The following is a 14,912-nucleotide window of genomic DNA, read 5'->3' as shown; positions in this document are numbered from 1 at the left end:
AAGGTTCTCTCCAATAACAATTTATTTTTTTCTTAGGGGCTCTAACAACCTCTCATTGGAAAGCTAAACTTCTCTTCTACAAGACAAATCTCAGTGTTAGGGCTTAACTTTTTTAGTGTGTTTAATCAGAGACTCTGAAAAATAATTTTCTTGTGTCTTTTCATGTCTAGAGATTTATGCCAGCACTTAGTCTCTCAGAAAGGACCATGCAAAACTTCATGTCAGTTCTGTTGACTTCTGGATTTAGTCAATTCATGATATCAAGAGGGGATTTATCTTTTAGCATTATGGGTAATTTCAGCAGAGGAACAAATTAGGCTGAGGTTAAATGGTCTTCAAAGACTCTGAACTTGACTTAATTGAATTGCTAAAGCAAACCATGACATATAATAGCCCTCAGAGTTATGAGTGCCACGTAATTCTCTGTGCTCTCTCATGCTGCCTCAGCCCTTAGGCTGGTGCCTGCTGGAATCCAAAGACCTGTTAGTATTTTAAAGAAGCCCAGATTCAACATGAGATCCTATGGTCTCTCTTCTAGGGTTTGATCATTTTAGTCATCAGTGATATGGCCTCATATCTCCCATATTTAGACCGATTGTAAAATATTCTCAGTATTTATTCATGTTTTATCCACTACTTTATGAAAGGGATTTGCAAGTCCTTGTAATAAAGAAGATAAATCTCATAACCTTAATAAAATATAAAATGAATTCAGGACCATGGGGAGGTAGAATAGGTAAATATGCTACCTCCCGGGGCTTACAGAGTTGAAATTGGACTTGACACGTGAGTTGGTGTTTCTGGTTGACAATACAAGAGGAACACAAGCTATGATCCACACCAGTTGTTTACTTTCCCTCATTTCTTAAATATATGTATTTGTATTATTCATATCTGTACGATGTTGTAGCCCAAGTGCCTTATATGTTTAAAGTTCACAGTTTCTTCCTATTTATTTAGTCAAAAAAGAAGCAAGAAAAGAACAGAGGAGGTCAGTAAGATCATTCTTACTAATACTGATTTGTCCTTCCTTTATTAATTAGAGAAAAACCTCATTCAAATCCATCCCAAGACCACCTCTGATACCTGTAGCATTGGTCTCATTCTACTTCTCCTGCAACCTTCTTCATTATTTAGCTATTTTCTATCTTGTGCATCGTGTCACCCTCTCACCTCTTTTCTTCTGTTTATAAATATTACGGGTCTCTCCTATAATAATAAAGAGGCTTCTTCCACCTGTCAGCCTCATTTTCAAGCCTACTATCCCTATCTCTCTGCCTCTTTCGATGACCAAACTTCTTAAATGAAGAGCACATTCTTCCAGACTGCTCATTCTTACTTCCTTAATCTTCTGGATGCTATTGACACAACCTCTCCGACATTTACCAAGAAAACCTTGCCAATGGCTCCCTCTTTGCCAGACTCAAAACCTCTTCCTGCCTCCTCTCCAGTCTGGAGCTCCATTTTGTACCCAAAATATCTCAACTCCTGACCCCAATCTCTCCTCTTGCCAATGCGTTGTCTTTATTTCTATCAGAGTTAACTTTCCAAGCAAAAGTTGGATTATGTCACCTGGAAAGATTAAGACTTTCCCCAGCCTGAATTTGGCCTTATCGCTAGATACCTCCTACATGTACACAGGTATTTACTCCTAAGGCACACACTCAGAGCCTTACCCATTAAAAGCCCACCCTACAATGACATTGTTCTGCCTAGAATATCCTTCAGCAATGTGTCTATTCAGCAAGGACCTGATCTTTAGCGCTCTCCAACTCCCTCTCTCTTGCCCTGCATGGCCAGGGCACCTGGTTAGATTGCTCATCAGTTGTTTGCTTATCATGTCTCTTTTCTGCTAAAATGTAAGCTCATTCAAGAAAGAGAGCTTGTCTTATTTCCCTTTGAATCTCTGTTAACTTAGTCGATGTCCAATAAATACTTAGCAAATTAATTATCATGTTAGTCTAATATTATTTTACTATTGAACCTGACTATGGGGTGTATAGGCAAATTTATAACATATTACTGCAGTATTGTCAACTGCCCTTGGCTGCCCAGAACTTGTCAAGGGCATATTGTTACTATCGATAGCCTAACATTGACATGCAGGCCAGAAAGGACAATCAAAATATTTCAGTATTACTACTAGCCACGTTTCATTTTTAATGTGTGACATATGCAGAGCCCTGTGCTAGGCACTTCTTGTATATCTCCTTTCTTCATCAAAATAGCCCTATGAGATAGACATTTTGTCTCACCATTTTCCTATCAGGAAACTAAAGTCTAGAGAGGTTAATACTTTGCCTAAAATTCCATGGCTATTAAATGGCAGTGCCCAGATCTGGATCAAAGCAACAAGCATTGTGTGTGCTTATCCACGTGGCTATAAAAGAAAGGCTCACATCAGAGGATGGTTTTATTCTGTTGCAGTTTGTTTGATTTGTTTGTTTAAAAAGGGCAAGTTAAAGTAACAGTGTTTTGGGAGGACAATGTCCAGCTCTGTTTTCTGAAGTGTGAACCTCCATCCAGGCCAAGGGAGAAAGGAAGGTAGTGTCTGTGAGAAGGAAGAAGTTTGAAAGCCTCTTCAATCTTTTTTTGTTTTGTTTTGTTTTTTTGAGATGGAGTCTTGCTCTGTCGCCCAGGCTGGAGTGCAGTGGCACGATCTCCGCTCACTGCAAGCTCCGCCTCCCATGTTCACGCCATTCTCCTGCCTCAGCCTCCCAAGTAGCTGGGACTACAGACGGAGTCTTGTTCTGTCACCCAGGCTGGAGCGCAATGGCACGACCTCAGCTCACCGCAACCTCCGCCTCCCGGGTTCAAGCGATTCTCCTGCCTCTGCCTCCCAAGGAGCTGGGATTACAGGCACCTGCCACCATGTCCGGCTAGCTTTTTGTATTTTTAGTAGAGATGGGGTTTCGCCATGTTGGTCAGGTTGGTTTCGAACTCCTGACCTCAGGTAATCCACCCACCTCTGCCTCCCAAAGTGCTAGGATTACAGGCGTGAGCCACAGTGCCTGGCCGCCTCTTCAATCTTCACACACACTGTATGAATCTGCTCTTGCTCAGACTCCAAATCAAAGCCCTGAGACTAGGTTTGAGTTTTAAGTTTGCCTCTTTCTGACCCTGCTAATAAATTTAGTCTGTGTCTTTTGTACAGCACCTAGTTTGGTATCATGCTTAATTAAAGGTTTGTGCTAATTAATAATAAAGTAGGTAAATCGGAACCTTGAGATTTCAGTTCTCTATTCCATTGCTTCTCTCTCTCTCAGCCTGATTGAAACCTTGCTCATTATCTTCCTGCAATTAATTCCTTATTCCTGAGGCTTCTTCCTGTTATCCCAAGGGATGAAGCTCCTGGATGGAGAACCTCATCAAGATGATTAGGTCACACTGCATTTACCAATTAACAATAGTTAGTTATTGATTTCTACTGAGAAATGAAAATGATTAGCAGACCCTTTACAGAGAGAGCTATCATTCTAAGAAGTTACCATTTCATAGTTCTATTTCTAGAGAATTACTTTGCATTTTCTTAAGGTCAGATGGGATACCATAGCACTATTTAAGAAGATAAGTCTGTACCTTATCACTATTACAGAGTGCTCTCAGGGCCATTGTTAAAAGCTCATCATATAGACACAAATATTAAACTTTTTATGTGTGAATAAGCAATGTTATAAAGAAAAGTGCACCATTAACTCTTCATTATGTGCATTTCTTTATGGCCTCATTAAAGCTTTCTCTATCTACATATATGCACATATGTGTGTGTGATCATATCTACACACATGTGTATATGTGTTTGTATATGTATACATATGTGTATGTATATATGTATTATATACACAAACTGTGTTTTATGGAAACATATTGTATGTTCTTAGGATCAAAAGTGTCTTGTCATTCTACAGTAAAAATTATTTCTAAATAGATAAACCAGATAAGCATAGGTTTGCCTCAGTAATCAATGGCTATAGTTAGCATAACATCCTTATCTTAGTGTGATTCATTTATTGCATGCCTCTCTTTTTCTCCCTTTCCATGTATACCCTCATCTGCATTTGGAAATAGATTGGTTTTGCTGGATTTGAACCTACAAGCAAAGAGCACAAAACTGCCAACAAATGTAGCATACATAATACCGACAGTGTGTGAGGGGTTTTGAGATGATACATTCTCAACTGTTTTTATAAGGTTACATGCTTATTTCATGTACCATAATAAAAATATTTGAAAACACATAAGATTAATGATTTTATAGCTAAAATGCTTAATATAAAGCTAAGGAAAAATTGAATTGAATTGAATTTAAGGAAATATAGGTATGGAATAAATTGTGAAGAAAATATAAAAATAATAGGAGTAGATGTGGGGTAGAAAACAGATTAGGTTCAGGAAGAAAGAGCACTAATAACAGTTAATATGTACATGGCATTTATGTTACATATAATATTTTATAAATCCTACCACATCTTTTCAAATTTTAAAAACTAAGACTCAGTGACATTAAGATTTCCCAAGTCCACATAGCTAAAAAAATTGAATTCCAAGCCTGTCTAGATCTAAATCTTTATTCTTCCCACTCCAAACGTAATGTATTCCTTGTTTTAAAAGCTGCAAATATTTTAAAAAGTAAATATGTACAAGATAGGGGACTTGCTCATGAAAGTGGAAAACCACCATAATTTTCCTGAGAATAACACCTAGACTTTTAGAACATTTCTCTGTGATATTAAACATCTGAGCAATTTTTTGCAGAGTGTGGTATCCCAGGAAGCTTAAATATGCTTGTTCATTGAGTTAGTAGAAAATAAACTGTTCTTATTCTTTGGAAGTCAAGATGTAGCTACCCAATTCAGAAGCAGAATATAGACCATTGTGAATAGGTAGGGTTTTATGCTGTGGTTCACACTGGTCACTATACATATGGGTTATCCCAAAGAGGAGGAAAGGATGACCCTTGCTTTTGAGATGTTCATCAAATTATTGTGAATTTAAAAATAGAAATCAACTGCAAAAATGTATATTTTTGCTGCGAGGAATAATTCAGACTATGTATGTGCTACTTTTTAGTGAGGAGAAAGCAATGTCAGTCAAAGTATTTGGGCAAACACTTCTAGAGAAGGCAGCATTTTAGTTTGGAGGGGACATAGTATAATATTGACATCATGGACTTGGATATCATAATAATAACAACGATAATAATAATAATCAACCTGGGTGTGGATCCTGGTTGGCCTCCATAGTGTACATCTGTGGTTACTGCCACCCTGGGTGAACTCTCCATTCTTCTGGTAACAGCTTCCCACTTTGCTTTGGAAATCAGCCCATTATACTGAGTCCTGTGTTTGGAGGGAGGGCCTTATCTGACCCCGTTCCAGGGTAGGTGAGTGACCCAAGCCTGACCATTTCAGCATATTCTATCCTGTGAGCATCAAGGATGGCTATGTGACTGTAATTGGTCCAATCAGAGCCAGCCCCAGGACTTTTTGGAAACTGCTAAGAATGGAGATTCTCACTTTCACTGAAGATGATGGGTAAAGCATCTAAGTCTGGCTGCCAGCAGTCATCATACCACCACGAGGGAAATTGTTTGCCCGACAGTGGAGCCAACACATTGGGAAGCTGTGATGGGCAATGCAAAGGAACCAAGTACCAATGAGCCTACATTTACGTTCCTTAAATCAAACCATATCTGAAGCCAGCAAGAACCACTGAGTTTCTGATTATATGAGTCAGTAAATCACACCTCCCTATTTTTTCTTTCACCAATTTAAGTTTGGTTTCTATTTCTCACAACCAAGAGTGCTGACTAATACAGCTAATTACCACTGGCATGTCCTTAGATGAGTGATTTGCCTCTGAAGGTTTTTGTGAGGGTTTTTAAAATAAAATACTGCATATAAAAAATTCAGCACAATTTTTTATTCGTTGACAGGGAAAGTATGTGCTGAAGAATAAATAATAAGCTGCACTGAGAGTTCAGAAGGCCTTATTTGGATGCCAAACAGAAGTGCAAGAGAAGAGGCCAGCGAGTGTGATAATCTTGCTCCCCAGCAGATTCTCTCAATTTTCAGGTCTAAAGAAACTGGTTTGGAGTCAAAAGTGACAAGGCTAGAGCAGGGAGGAGAAATAGGTTAGGTCATGTCCATTTATGTCAATCACTTTCACATTCCAAGGCATAGTATTTCAAATGAAAAGCCCTAGACATATAAAGGAAACAAAATAGGTCACTTGGGCCACAGTGAGTCTTTCAGGAAAACCTGTTCTGGCACAATCAGGCTAAGCTAAATCGTGTTGTATAAAACTATCATATGGCTTGAGAATAACATCAATGGAAGTAATTTGGGGCTTTCTGTTGTACTTCTGTGGCCTATTTTTCACAATTCTCTATTGTAGAAAGAAATTAATAATGACACAAATTATTTTAATTATTTCCTTCTAGTGCATAGTTGGATAATCAACAATTTAAATAATGCACCTACATTAAGATATTATTATATTTGAAGGAGTTTTTTTTTTTTTTTTGAAGTTCTATAGAATTTAAAGTGTAGTCTTGGGTGTTTATTCTCAGTAAACAAGATCAAGCTCATCATATGTATCCAATAACACAATCAGTGGGGGTATGATAAAAGAAAGAACATTCACTTACATGCTTTAGAATAGCAATTCAGCATGTACACCTAAAATAAAATTCAAAATCATTATAATGTGGCTATTAATAGTACTTTCCTTGTGATTTCTTTTTTAAAAAGTAGATATGGCCTCGATTTATATGAATGTAATTCAATTAGGAAAAGTTAAAGCTTTATACCAACAAAAAATGTTTCAGGGATTTCAAACACTAGACATTAGTCAAATACAATATGATGATTCTTGTCATTTACACTCGGAAACTCAATTTCAGAAGCATAATAGCGCATTCAAATGGAGACATTGCAAGATACACTTTTAGGTTTGGCCATGCCACTTAAAAAAGAAATATAAGGACAAGAAACACGATGCAGGGATAGCAGGATTTAGTTACCCTTGCTTAATTAACTTGTAACAAGAGACCCAAACTGATGATGTTTTAAAGTCTCAAGTGTTTTACAAAAATGATTCTATTAAAATGCTGATGTTGAGCAAGTGACATCTGTTGCTTCTTAACAGGAGTATAAGTTTGAACACTTCTGCCCATTGTATTTTTACTTATTTATTTATTAATTTATTTGAGACAGAGTTTCGCTCTTGTTGCCCAGGGTGGAGGGCAATGGCGTGATCTTGGCTCACTGCAACCTCTGCCTCCTGGTTTCAAGCGATTCTCGTGCCTCAGCCTCCTGAGTAGCTGGGATTACAGGCATCCGCCACCACTCCCGGCTACTTTTTTTTTTTTTTTTTATTGTATTATTAGTAGAGACGGGGGTTCACCATGTTTGCCAGGATGGTCTGGAACTCCTGACCTCAGGTGATCCATCGCCTATCCGCCTCAGCCTCCCAAAGTTCTGGGATCACATGCATGTGTCACTGTTCCTGGCCTGCATCTTGGTAGGGGAGTCACCAAGGAAAACACGTGCAGCCAAGCACTGGACAGAATCACACTCTGCTTATGTAGAGACGAGACAGAGCAATATCAACTTCACAGGTGGGCATATGGATCACTTCCTGAGTTGCCACAGATAGACACAACTGGGATTCTTTTTAATCATACTTTAGAGTTTCCTCTTGAATCATACGTTAGATTTTAGTCTAACTCCCAAATGCTTCAAGCCTTGGAGTTAACCCCAATGATGATATATTTGTTTAAATTCATTAAGTAAGTATAATAATTTCTAAGCAGGATTCTCCAATAGAAATATAATACAAGCTACATATACAATTAAAAATTTTTTAGTAACTAGATTTTTTTAAGTGAAAAGACACAAGTGAGATTAATTTTAACAATATATTTTATATAGCACAAAAAATTCAATATGTTATAGTTTTAACTTTATTAATATACAATTTATAAATGAGATATTTCTTTTTTGTTTTTTGTCCTGACTTGGAAAATCCAGTCTGTATTAGATCCAGACACCCTGACAGTAGGTCTCTGTTCGGGCCATCCACACTGTGTTACTGACTTCTTACTGAGCAGTGCAGGGGATCAGAGGTTCTTGTTCTGACCACAATTTCCTTCTTTGAGAATTATCACACAACAGCAAACGCAATATATTCACAGTGCTTCATCCTATTCTATTCAACAATGCCTATCATGGAAAACCATTAAGAGAAAACAAAATTTCAAAATTCCAGAACACAATCTGAGAACAATTTGGGGAAACAATAAGACCCATCAAATGTGAATGAAATGAAGGAAAATAAAACCAGGGACTAGATGCACATCTAATAATCTCCCCAGTCCAGTGATTTGACACATCAGAAAATCGGATATTCTTGCATTTTCACTAAAACATGAAGCATACAAAATTGTGAAAGCAAAGCGCATTCATTAAATTCTACCAGGCTGAGAAATGCAGGCTTTAGCTGAGTCTGGTAGCATAACTTTTGAGTTTCTAATGATAAGGGTAGTAATTTCAGATAATATTTGCTATGAAATATTTCTCAACTTTTCTAATATATATGTATGTGTGTGTGTACACATATATTAGAAGCTTTTACAGATGCTTCTCTTTCTATGGTTGGCAATAATGACACTGCATTGACACCCATAGCGCTCTGTCAAATTGCTCTGGGGAAAATCACTTGTAATTATAGAGACCCTTCCAACAAACCTCAATTATTCTTTCTCTAAAATTTTTCTTTGTACAGTCTTAATACATCCTTTAACTACTCTGCACTTATTTAAATTTCCTTTTTTTTTCTCAAGGCTCTTTCACAGTTGAATTCTTACTTCAACTCTATATCTAATCACTCCTACTTCTCTATCTCCATAAAACACCCAGCTCAGTAGGTGAAGGGACTGTGGTATGATGAAAACCCATGGGTTGTGGACTAAAGCCAGCCTTGGTTCAGAGCCTGTCCCTGCCCTTAATAGTGAGAGACTTTGGTCAAGGTACTGAATCTCTCTGATTTGCTTCAAATCTATAACATGGAGATGAGATCTAGTGAGTTCAAAACATCCACCAGCAATGCATGGCACATATGCTAATTTTAGCCATGTCAGTTATTATTATTAAATATCAACACGAACCTAACAATCTCATGGTCTCAATATCCTTTTAAGAAAATTACTAAGGGTTGTTTAAAAAGAAACTCAATATTCTCTAGATAGATATTCTATCTCTCTCCCTCTCTTTCTCTCTAATTTCAAAGTCAGTCAGGAAATCAAATAGCTATCTGATACTTCCCCCTCCTATTTTACCCTAGGGCAGTGATTCTTAAAAATCGTTCTGTGAGATGTCAATAGTATTTTTTAAAGTTCTATTTTTAAAACATTGAGAAAATAAATTTTATATAGTTTTATTTTTAGCAAACTTTTCAGAATATTTAATATGATTGAGGACTTGTAAATCTTCAGAAAGGAGATAGACACTTAGCACTTCCTAAATGTATGTGATCATTGAATCTTTTTCCTCAAAGCATTTCACAGGAATGGTGTTCCACAGATCATACTTTGGGAAATGTACTAACATCTCATACTTTTGTTTTCACCAACTAAATTGTAAAACTGACTCAGCAGCTAAGACTGCATATACTTTATAGTTATAGAAAGTATAACTATAAAGTTATATAGTTTATAACTTTTATTTGCCTTCTAAATCACAGAAACAAATTCTTTCCTTGCTTCAAACCTTTCTGAAACAGTTTTGTACCACGTTTCATAATTTTGTTTGTCAACAGTTTCTTACATTCTATGTAAACAGAATTCTATGCAAAGAAATAGTAATTAGAGGTACAAAGGGAAGAAAGCCAAGTTCTTAAATAAAAATAAAACATTCTCAGAGCTTCAAGTTTAAATAAAATTGAATATTCCAGTTTTGAATGGAGCAATTGAGTTGCTGATAGAACAATTAAATGAAGAATTTTTGCAGTCAAAACTTAAAATTTTAATGAAAAAACTGAATACCCATTTACCATGAAGCCATATATAAAATAATCAGTTCATGAAATATGAAGATATAATTTGATTCCTCACTTAGTTGCTCAAGATCACAATTTTAAGTCACAAGTAAACTAGAGTATATGCTAACGTATTGAAGATCAGTCAGATTACTTGAGAGGTATATTTTGGGAATCAACTTTAAGATGCTGCACATTTGGAACAGATTGAATTTACTTTTTCATGAAAGATACTCAGATGGAATGAAAATAACAAAACATGTATCTTAGGATTGTAGCCTCACTCTCAGGCTTTTTTAGTCTTTCTATAAATATCAAGGGCTTTCTATCTGAGTCATAACAGATCAATCACTATGTGGATAAGATAATTACTGTTCATGCTTACTTTGGGAACTGTGGAAAAACACCCGGATTTTCCAAGTACATCTTTCCTTTCTTCTGTCTAGAAAGAATTACAATTCAGGAATTTTCAGCTTACAAATGGTAGCTGAAATTCAAACCAGTAGGAGAGAGACAGGATCATAAAATGATTTGAAGGGGACTCTCCTCTCACTTAACCACATTTAAAAGCTGCAAGATCCAACTGTAACTCTTGTTCTAGTATAATGCAAACATTAAGAATAGAACTATACTTTCCATAATTTTAATAAATTTAGAGTGTTAACTACTTCCAATTCCGTATTGTCTGTTTCTATTATCTACATCCATTCAACATAATGGAGTACTAACTAAGCATGCAGAAGATAGCTAAATAGATAGATACCTCAAAACTTAATCTATGTTTCTATTAATTTTCACTAATTATATTATTTAGAATAGAAATATGCATGGGTAAGGGCAGCGAGTTATTGATCTCTAATTATGTCACAACTTTCTCAGACTTCAAACATCTGTAATCTTTGCAAATTGTAGGCCCATTTTTCAAATGGCAAACTGAAGATAAACTACATACATATATATACACCATGGAATACTATGCAACCATAAAAAAAGATTAGTTCATGTCCTTTGCAGGGACATGAATGAAGCTGGAAACTATCATTCTCAGCAAACTAACACAAGAACAGAAAACCAAACACCGCATGTTCTCACTCATAAACGAGAGCTGAACAATGAGAACACATGGACACAGGGAGGGGAACATCACACACCAAGGCCTGTCGTGGCGTGGGGGGGCTAGCTGAGGGACAGCATTAGGAGAAATGACTAATGTAGATTATGGGTTGATGGGTGCAGCAAACCACCATGGCCTGTGTATACCTATGTAACAAACCTGCACATTCTGCACATAGATCCCAGATCTTAAAGTATAAATAAATAAATATATATGTGTGTGTGTGTGTGTGTGTGTGTGTGTGTGTGTGTGTACTGCCAAAGCCAAAGCTCTATCTGAGATGCCACAAGTTTTATCAGTTATTTGTCCATCAAATACCTGCCAATCCAACGAATGTACTGATTTTTTTCCCTTACTTACTCTAAATTACTGGCTCTTTAACCAATTTCTCTTAATTTCATATTCTATTTACTTGACATTAATATGCCTATATTTAATATTATAAAGAACATACAACATTTATTTGAAATTGAGTTTCTGTCCTAAGAGATAACTCAAATCCAGCCAAATACATACAAATGTGCTTTTCCTTTTTTCTCATTTTCTATTTATACATAATATTTGAAATATTTATGGAGTGCATGTGGTATTCTGTTACATGGATAGAATGTATAATGATTAAGTTGAGGGTATTCTAATTTCTCTCTTCTAGCTACTTTGAAACATATAATACATTGTTGTTAACTATAGTGACCCTACTCTGCTATAGAGCATTAGAACCTATACCTTCTATCTAACTTTATATTTGTATCCATTGACCATCCTTTCTTCATCCCCCACTCATACCCATACACCCTTCCTAGCCTCTGATATCTATTGTTCTACTCTCTACCTCCATGAGATAAATTTTTTAGCTCCCTCATAGGACTGAAAATATACAAAATTTGCCTTTCTGTGTCTGGCTTATTTCATTTAACATAATGACTTCAAAGTCCATCCACATTGCTGCAAATAGCATGATTTCATTTTTTAATAGCCAAATAGTATTTCATTGTGTATATATACTACATTTTCCTTATCCATTCATTTGTTGATGGACACTTGGGTCGAGTTCACATCTTTCCTATTGTGGATAGTGCTGCAATAAACATATGACTATTCATCCAACAAGGAATTAATATTATGAATATACAAGAAACTCAAACAACTCAAAAGTAAAAAGATAAATAATCCCATTAAAAATGGCCAAAGGACACGAATAGACACTTCTCAAGAGAAGACTTCTGTAGAAATGGCCAACAGGTATGAAAAAATGCTCAATATCAGGGAAATGCAAATTAAAACCACAATGAAATATCATCTTACCCCAGTTAGAATAGCTATTATTAAAAGGACAAAAATAACAAACACTGTTGAGGATGTGGAGAAAGGGATACTGTTAATCACTGTTGGTGGGAATGTAAATTAGCACAGCCACTATGGAAAACAGTATGGAGATTTCACACAAAACTAAAAAGAAAACGACTATACAATCCAGAAACCTCACTACTGTGTATTTATCCAAAGGAAAAGAAATCAGTATATCAAAGGAATATGCTTTTTTAAATATCTCAATGGTCAACAATACCAAAATCCTAGTTGTCACTAAATGGAGGCATAATTCAGATTTCATTGCTTAAAGTTAACAGCCTCAATCTAAGGATCTCTATAGAGCTTCAGGCCTCAGAAGCTTCTAGCTGCTTCTGGAGTTCAACTGGCACACAGTCACAGCATGCTGAGAGATAATTGCCCAAGGTCACTGGTGAGCAGCAGTAGGGAAAATCAAACCCAAGGGTTGCAGGATTGTATAAATGTTCTCATCTCAAGAGCACCGAGAAAAAAAAAGTTTTGCAACACGCCAGTCCTCAAGTGTATTTATTATTTCAATTTAATCATCATCGACCTAGTAAGAATCCAAGAGGCCAGATGAAAATAAATGATACTTATTAGTGAATAATGGTTTGTTCCAGTCTCTGAGTCTAAAATAAAGTAACCTCATCAAAAGATAAATATCAGCACTGGCCCTTAAAAGTCAACAGGTAATGATAAATAGGAATAAATGGAAAGAAATAATAAGGAAAATAGCTTAGAAAGTTGGGAGATTGATTTTCTTACATTAATAATGTATTCCGTTTTTTCCAATTCTCTGATGGGCTAGCAAAATTATATTAAATAGAAGAATTTCTTTACCATATATTTTGGTCTATTTAAATAATACAGCCTAACACAGGAAGAAAAAAAAAGGAGAACATTTTTTAATAAGTACAATAAGTTCTGGAAATGAAAAATGACATTTTCCATTTTTACAGATATTATATAATCTTAGACATAGCCTTAATTTGGCCACTTCATATCCCTCTTGAAAAGTTTCTTACAGGTCATGAGTTGGTCTCAAACCAAACATGTCTTTAGAGTAACATTTATAAGAGCTTTCTCTTAGACATCCTGAGATCTTGTTCAAGACGCCGTTTCTAACTGTGATTATTGTTGTCTAGCTGAGGGAAAAGATGAACTTTGTTTATAGATAATAATTGTTTTATGAAAGCCAAAGTCAGGAAATAAACCTGATCTTTATACACACTTAGAACCAAGAGCCAGAAATTCAACATCAATCTGGCATATTTTCTCTTCCTTCCCTTATATATCCTGTATCTGCTTCTAGAAGTCACTGATTTTTTCTGTTACATGGGTCTTTATATATGCCTCCTCTTTAACAACCCACAAAATAAAACCTGGCCAAAAAGTTAGTGGTAATTCCAGAGGTTGTATCATTTCCTAAGTCTAGACTCATAACTACAGTAGACGTTAAACTCTCTTATTTAACCTTATTCTCATTCAGTTAAGTGACCTGAAAAAGTCAGAGTAGCAAATTTGAATATATATGTAATATATAATATCAATTATAGTTACATAATATATATTTTGAACAAATTAAAATATGTACTCTAAATATGTGTATTTATATATCCATTATATACATTATATATCCCTTCATTATATATTGTATATTATTATATACTCTTAATCACTTTAACTTTTTTTTGAGACAGGATCTTACTCTGTCACACATTCGAGCCTCTTCAGTAGCTGGGACTACAGGTACGGGCCATCACACCCGCCTAATTTATGATTTGTGTTTTCATTTTTATTTATTTATTATTGACGGTAGAGACAGGCTCTCACTATGTTGCCCAGACTGGTCTTGAACTTCTGGTCTAAAGTAATCGTCCTGCCTGAGCCTCCCAAAGTGCTAAGATTACAGGTGTGAGCCACCCCACCTGGCCTGCTGTAACATTTTAACCAAAAATGATTACCTGTAAATCACATACCAAGTTTTGATAGAGCATCTTGAAGCATGGTTTGCTCCTCCCCCATGTAGGGGCTGGCTCACCTTTAGGGAATATTGAGGCAGAGCTAGGGACAAGGGCAGTATCTCATGCCCTAGCTGAGCAAAAACACAGTCCGATTTTAAGCTAGTTGTTACTGTTTTTTCCTCTGGCTAGCTGGCTGGCAATCTGTGAAGGATGCCGTGAATGTGTGGATTTGTGTAGTGTCCTCCCTAGCTACACAAATCTTTGGCATGGGAGCATCGGGTTTAATTCTTCTTTCTCTGTCAGTGCCCCAGCAAGGCAGCCCATCCCAGACTTGCTGAGAAGCCGTTCTCCTGTCAGGAGGATGCTTTTAGTGCAGTTTTGCAAAGTCACTCAAGTCTCACCATTATCCACATTGCTGATCACGCCAGAGATGGCTCTCACGCCCTTGCTCAATAGGATGCAGTTAG

General features: G+C 36.3%; 1 long non-coding RNA gene across 3 annotated transcripts in view; it reads right to left on the bottom strand.

Moving 5' to 3' along the window:
• LOC131383683 (uncharacterized) overlaps window positions 1–14,912 on the bottom strand; it is a 410,805-nt gene that overhangs the window by 248,190 nt on the left and 147,703 nt on the right. The window contains exons 4-5 of one of the 3 annotated variants that reach the window (XR_009213889.1): window positions 6,650–6,680; window positions 5,954–6,111 (exon numbers count right to left, since the gene is read on the bottom strand). The exons of 1 other annotated variant lie outside the window; for it this stretch is intronic. This is a non-coding gene — a long non-coding RNA (uncharacterized LOC131383683). Of the gene's footprint in view, window positions 1–5,953; window positions 6,112–6,649; window positions 6,681–14,912 lie in introns of those variants that run through there. One more of the 3 variants, XR_009213890.1, reaches the window with a different exon arrangement.

The sequence above is a fragment of the Hylobates moloch genome, unplaced genomic scaffold (assembly GCF_009828535.3).
Source record: "Hylobates moloch isolate HMO894 unplaced genomic scaffold, HMol_V3 SCAFFOLD_6, whole genome shotgun sequence".
Lineage (NCBI taxonomy): Eukaryota > Metazoa > Chordata > Mammalia > Primates > Hylobatidae > Hylobates > Hylobates moloch.
The sequence above is the reverse complement of the archived record's forward strand: the minus strand, read 5'-3'. Positions and strand labels throughout refer to the sequence as shown.